The sequence below is a fragment of the Mauremys mutica genome, chromosome 13 (assembly GCF_020497125.1).
Source record: "Mauremys mutica isolate MM-2020 ecotype Southern chromosome 13, ASM2049712v1, whole genome shotgun sequence".
Lineage (NCBI taxonomy): Eukaryota > Metazoa > Chordata > Testudines > Geoemydidae > Mauremys > Mauremys mutica.
In genome coordinates this window covers 28,798,094-28,804,161 of record NC_059084.1, presented here as the reverse complement: position 1 = coordinate 28,804,161, position 6,068 = coordinate 28,798,094, and positions in this window count along the sequence as shown.

The window sequence follows — 6,068 nt, the reverse complement described above, 5'->3', positions numbered from 1 at the left end:
TCAAGCCCAATTGTCTACGTAGCAAGTGAGATTTTAAAATTGCCAAAATGTAGATGAGGGGAGATTTCATTCAGGGCACCATTTGCAGAAGGCAAAAGCCTCCTGGACAACCATGTGACTATTTATTTAAAAGAGTATCTGTACAAGAAGGGCTTCCCCGGCCGGGGCAAAAAGCTCTATTACTGTTATAATTCATAGGATAGATTCATGTCGGACAATTAGAAACATTCACAGATAATTTGGAATCAGAAAAAAAAAGTGACTCCTGGTTGTAAAGTTTAGGGAACCGAATTAATACCATGTGATTTAGGTGATCAGCCAGAAGGCTCAATAAAAACTACTCAGCCACACACTTGTCCCCTCAGTCTCTCTATCCATCCTATACTCATTAGAGTAGAGAGAGCCCAACAACATTATCTACCCTCTCCTAAATGTTGCAACTTGTCTTATTAAGCCTGTTCGCTCTCCCTTGCAGGGAACATCCCTGATTTATGTTTGAAATGCATTGTGTGAATGCACAGGGCTGGCAAGCACAAATGTTTATTAATAAAATAACAATAATCCTTGTCCTCATGCCTGAGCCTGCTGCCAGGACTGCCAGTTGTGATCGCAGTATTTTGAAGGGTGGGGCTGTGGGGAACCTCTTTCCTGGGTATTGGACTGACACCAGCAGCTCATTTCATTGACCCCCACCACACAGCCTTCACATGGTAACTGTTCTGAGGCCTGATCCAAAGCCCATTAGTAAATTTGGCTTTTGATCAAGCCCAGCTGAAGCCTATTACCAACCTGCTTATGACCAAGTTTGAACAGGTGCCCTAAAGACATAAGGGTCCACATCCTATTACCTGTCAGCATCAAGCTGGGGAGCCCTTCACCCCCACCTGAAAACTGTGGATGTTTGATTACAAACATTTTCTTTGGCAACTTAAGCACAGGGACAATTCACTGATTATTAAAACTTCAGGGAGCTGATTGGTTGAGATGGGTTGTCCATGGAAGATGTAAGAGAAATCAATTGGAATTGCAGGTGACTAAGGACCACAGGGTTAGTCATGTTGAATGTATGGCTCCCCTAGCAGTCATGTCACGAGACAGCTATGGACAGATTTTCAAAACGGCCGTTTTCTCATGCAGCCATCAGAAAGCTGTTGTAAGTTATGCAGGGGGCTGCTGGCAGAATCTGCGTGGAGGCCTGGTGCAAAATTTAACCCTTTATCTCCCATGGCAGATTTATCACTGCAGCCAGCATGATCCCTTCCACAGCTGGTTCAGGGAGCTGTAGAGTAACCGAATAAAAGACCTATATACAGACCAGAAGACATGTTGCCCCAGGAAGTTCAAATGGTAAACTCCATTGTACATGGAGCATGCACACCGACGGATTAGCGTCCCTGAAAATGGGACTACTTTCTGTTAAGACACAGTGTCCATTCTCCATTACTTTTCTGTGCTCTTTTAAAATAAATGAGCTGAAACATACATAACCTTAAAGAACCAGAAATACATACCCCAATTGCTCAATAATCTGCTTTATTCAATCCCATTCTTCATCCTTCAACTGCACGTTGTCTATTACCTAGACTGTATGCCCCTTGGGACAGGGACATGTAGACCAATTCTGATCTCAGTTACACCAGTTTAAATCCAGAGTCACCTTGTTTACATTCATGAACTGACTCTGGATTTAAACTATTGTAAATGAGATTAAGTTCTGGCCCATTTTCTTTTTACTGGTCTGTAGAGTGCAAGGTTTAGTTAGGAGAGAATCACAGCACTTTTATTAACAGCTCACTCTGAGTTTGGTAAGGCTTCTGGAAATATATAGGCCCAGACCCTCAAGGCAATTTAGGCATCTGAATAACTTTGAGGACCTGAACCCTAATTCACAGTCAGGGCCAGCTCCAGGCACCAGCAAAGGAAGCAGGTGCCTGGGACGGCCAATAGAAAGGGGCTGCAGTCCATGCATTGTTGGGGCAGCACGTCCGGGTCAGCAGCGGCGGCATTTCATCAGCAGCTCAATCGGTCCGCTTCAGTATTCCACGGCAATTCGGCAGTGTGTCCTTCACTCCCTATCTTCCTCTTCGGCGGCACTTCAGCGGCAGCTCAATCGGGTTTGGTTCCCCCCACACACACCGCTTGGGGCGGCAAAAAAGCTGGAGCCAGCCCTGTTCACAATGGATATACTTGGAGGCTTAACAGAAATCATTAGCATAGACTCTCTCCTACTAATATCACATCATACAATTTACATAGCCATGCCCCTTCTAGTAACTTGATACCTATCCTCACATCCATCCTTTTTCAGCAATTAAAAAAACCCTATAACTAGTCGATTACTTCTGGAACACTTTTTAAAGTTACATGATTATTAGTCAGTTACAGTTGATTTCTGCCCACATGTATCTAACTGTTTTTTCCAGGACATAGGGCCATATTATTAAGATACTTAGGCACCTAAAGATGGACACTATATAAGAGCTTGGTATTATTAGTATTATTTATTAACACTACATCATCTAATGTGCATAGTCATCCCCTAACTAAAAGCTTTATTCTTGCTTGAAGAACCTAGCACATTATTCGTGCTAAACAAATAATCTTTGAGTCCAGTTTCAACTAAACAGAGAGCACAAAATAATATATTTTGTCTTTTATTTTTCCTACCTGAAAGTGCCCAGTCAGTGATCTCTGCCTCTCCCCTTTCTGAACATTAAACTTTGCCTAAATTCATCCCAAGATATTAACAAAGAAAAGTGTCTTTCACCTCCAGATTATTCATATAGTTCCATCATTCAACACAGCATAAAGTCAGGCCACTTGTTTACATTCAGTGGCTTTTATAAATACACCATTTCTGACTCAAAAATTTCAAAGATTTACTTAATTTTCACTTCAAAGTCAGTCTTTAAAAAATCTGTTTTATCAAGCTTGGGAATCTGGTGTCATTCTAATCCATTTTATACTCTGCATACTTATCCTTTTCTGAAGTAAATTGATTTATATATATATACACACACAACTTGGAACCGGCACAGCTACTTTTGAAATAAAAAGGCAAACTTCAAAGGGTGTTAACATGTAACACTTACAAGCATGAAATGGTAGCATTGTTTCACAGTGCCATTTTTTCATATACACTTTGTCAACCAGAAGTGGAACACAGCATGTTGAATCCTGAAAACTGTACTAGTGTCTCTCAGAACTTTGGAATATTGCTTCATCATTTGAAACATTTCAGAACCCACCATTAGACCTGGTGTTTGTCTACTGCCTTTGCTCTAAGAATCACAAAGCATTTTACAGAACATAAGAATGGCCGTACCGGGTCAGACCAAAGGTCCATCTAGCCCAGTATCTGTCTACCGACAGTGGCCAATGCCAGGTGCCCCAGAGGGAGTGAACCTAACACGCAATGATCAAGTGATCTCTCTCCTGCCATCCATCTCCATCCTCTGCCGAACAGAGGCTAGGGACACCATTCTTTACCCATCCCGGCTAATAGCCATTTATGGACTTAGCCACCATGAATTTATCCAGTTCCCTTTTAAACATTGTTATAGTCCTAGCCTTCACAGCCTCCTCAGGTAAGGAGTTCCACAAGTTGACTGTGTGCTGCATGAAGAAGAACTTCCTTTTATTTGTTTTAAACCTGCTGCCTATTAATTTCATTTGGTGACCCCTAGTTCTTGTATTATGGGAATAAGTAAATTAATTTTCCTTATCCACTTTCTCAACATCACTCAAGATTTTATATACCTCTGTCATATCCCCCCTTAGTCTCCTCTTTTCCAAGCTGAAGAGTCCTAGCCTCTTTAATCTTTCCTCGTGTGGGACCCTCTCCAAAACCCTAATCATCATGGTTGCCCTTTTCTGAACCTTTTCTAGTGCTAGAATATCTTTATTAAAAATATTAGACATTAGTTAAACCGCACAACACGTCTGAGTATCAAGTCAGAGATTACAGGCAGAGCCAGCAGTACCATCTAAGTTAAGGTTGCCAGATACTTCCCATTATAACACCCCATCTTCAGTTGCTTATAACTTTGCCAAACTTTTAACCATTAGGGCTGAAATGTTCCATGTTGAGTGTCTGCCTCGGGCATAAGCACAGGAAGGCCAAATTATGGTTGCCTGGGCAACTTTTGAGTACTTGACTTTGCAACATTAACATTCTTTTAATGTAGTCTTTACATTCTTTATTTATTTATCTAGATTTTAAATAATAAACATGCTTATCCAAGGCTCCAGTGCCATTCACACACATAAGGCTGGATCCTCAGATGGTCACTGGAACTATGCCTATAAACACAATTTAACCAACAGTTGTTATAAATTACAATCACAGAAAAAGAGATCCCAAAATACAAATGATACCAATACTACACTACCACAGGTGTAGTAAAGAGATTTGCATTTGCTGGTCAATTTGATGGAGGAGGTGTATTATCAGTAGTGTGTTGTGACAAAGTTCCTCCTCTACCTTGGTGGGTCCTGCACTTATTGGCGGATTTGCTCGCCTCACAGATTCACCCTGTGGGTTGGGAAACAGCCCAGAGACCTTCCCCTCTGGTAGAAGCCACAGACCAGGTCAATTCCTCCTGTGTTTGATCAGGAGTTAGGAGGTTTGGGGGGAACTCAGGCCCACCCTCTACTCCGGGTTCCAGCCCAGGGCCCTGTGGATCGCAGCTGTCTAGAGTGCCTCCTGGTACAGTTGCACAACAGCTACAACTCCCTGGGCTACTTCCCCATGGCCTCCTCCAAACACCTTCTTTGTCCTCACCACCAGACCTTCCTCCTGATGTCTGATAATGCTTGTACTCCTCAGTCCTCCAGCAGAATGCCTACTCACTCTCAGCTTCTTGCATGCCCCTTGTTCCCAGTTCCCCACACACACTTCCACTCTTCTGGCTCCCTTTGGCCTGACTGGAGTGAGCCCTTTTATAGCATCAGAGGGGCATTAATTAGAGACAGGTGCTTAACAGTCTCACCTGACTCTTAGCAGGTTAATTAGAGTCAGGTGTTCTCATTAGCCTGGAGCAGCCCCTGCTCTGGTCACTCAGGGAACAGAAAACTGCTTATCCAGTGGTCAGTTTATCTCTCTTCTCCTACTCTGCTCTTCCCAACTGGCCTGGGTCTATCACAATATGCTGTGGCTGTCTTGGTCCATCACCAAAATGCAGCCATGTCTGGGGTGAAACATAGCAGTTCTTTAACAGCACATTGTAAATCTACACAATAGTTTAGAACAGGAAGTGAATAATAAAAAAATACAGTTGTGACTATATTCAGGAATAAGCAACATCCATTTAATTCACCACTGTTCATAGTCATAATAATAGTTATCCATGAATGTTCTTATCATCACTGATATTGATGAAGATGTTGTGACTGGTGAATGTTTTATTATATAGTCTGGAAGTGCACTATTCACTATTTGTCATTTGTTATCATTAGCAAAAAGTTTTAGTCAGCCAATCAGTAAGCAGAAAATATACTATGCGACCAATCAAACACCAGTGACCAGCAAATAGTCACAGTGAACAGCACACAAATAGAAAACGATTTACCCAAATTACTTGGCAAACCCTCACAAATAAATGTGCAGAAATCAGGAACAGTTGGTGAAAGACTTTGGAGCTAAACAAAGCCCTACATTTGATGAAACATTGCTGTGATGAATACTATGCACCCAGTGCTGCTAAGTAGTGAGAGCTGCCTGCTCGGGACCTGAATCCTAGTTTTCAAAGCAGGAGTATGGGAAGACTATCTTAAGGCTGTAAATGATACAGGAACAGCAAGAGGGAGCAAGGGCAGGTGTAGGCAGCCAGAGATGATTTATTTCACAAGGAGTTCAGTACTGTTGGGTTGCCTTTTGAACACAAAACCTTTTTATTCCACTCATTAAAGCTACAAACAAGGTCCGGTTTCAAGTGACATCCCCTCCTTCCAACATGCCTGTAACACCATGTTTATTTTCCAGTAATCTGTGGAAATGTTCACAGCCATCTCGTTCACCAGAGGCAAAGTCGAACAGTCATTTCCAGGCACTTACAATGGCAAAAAAA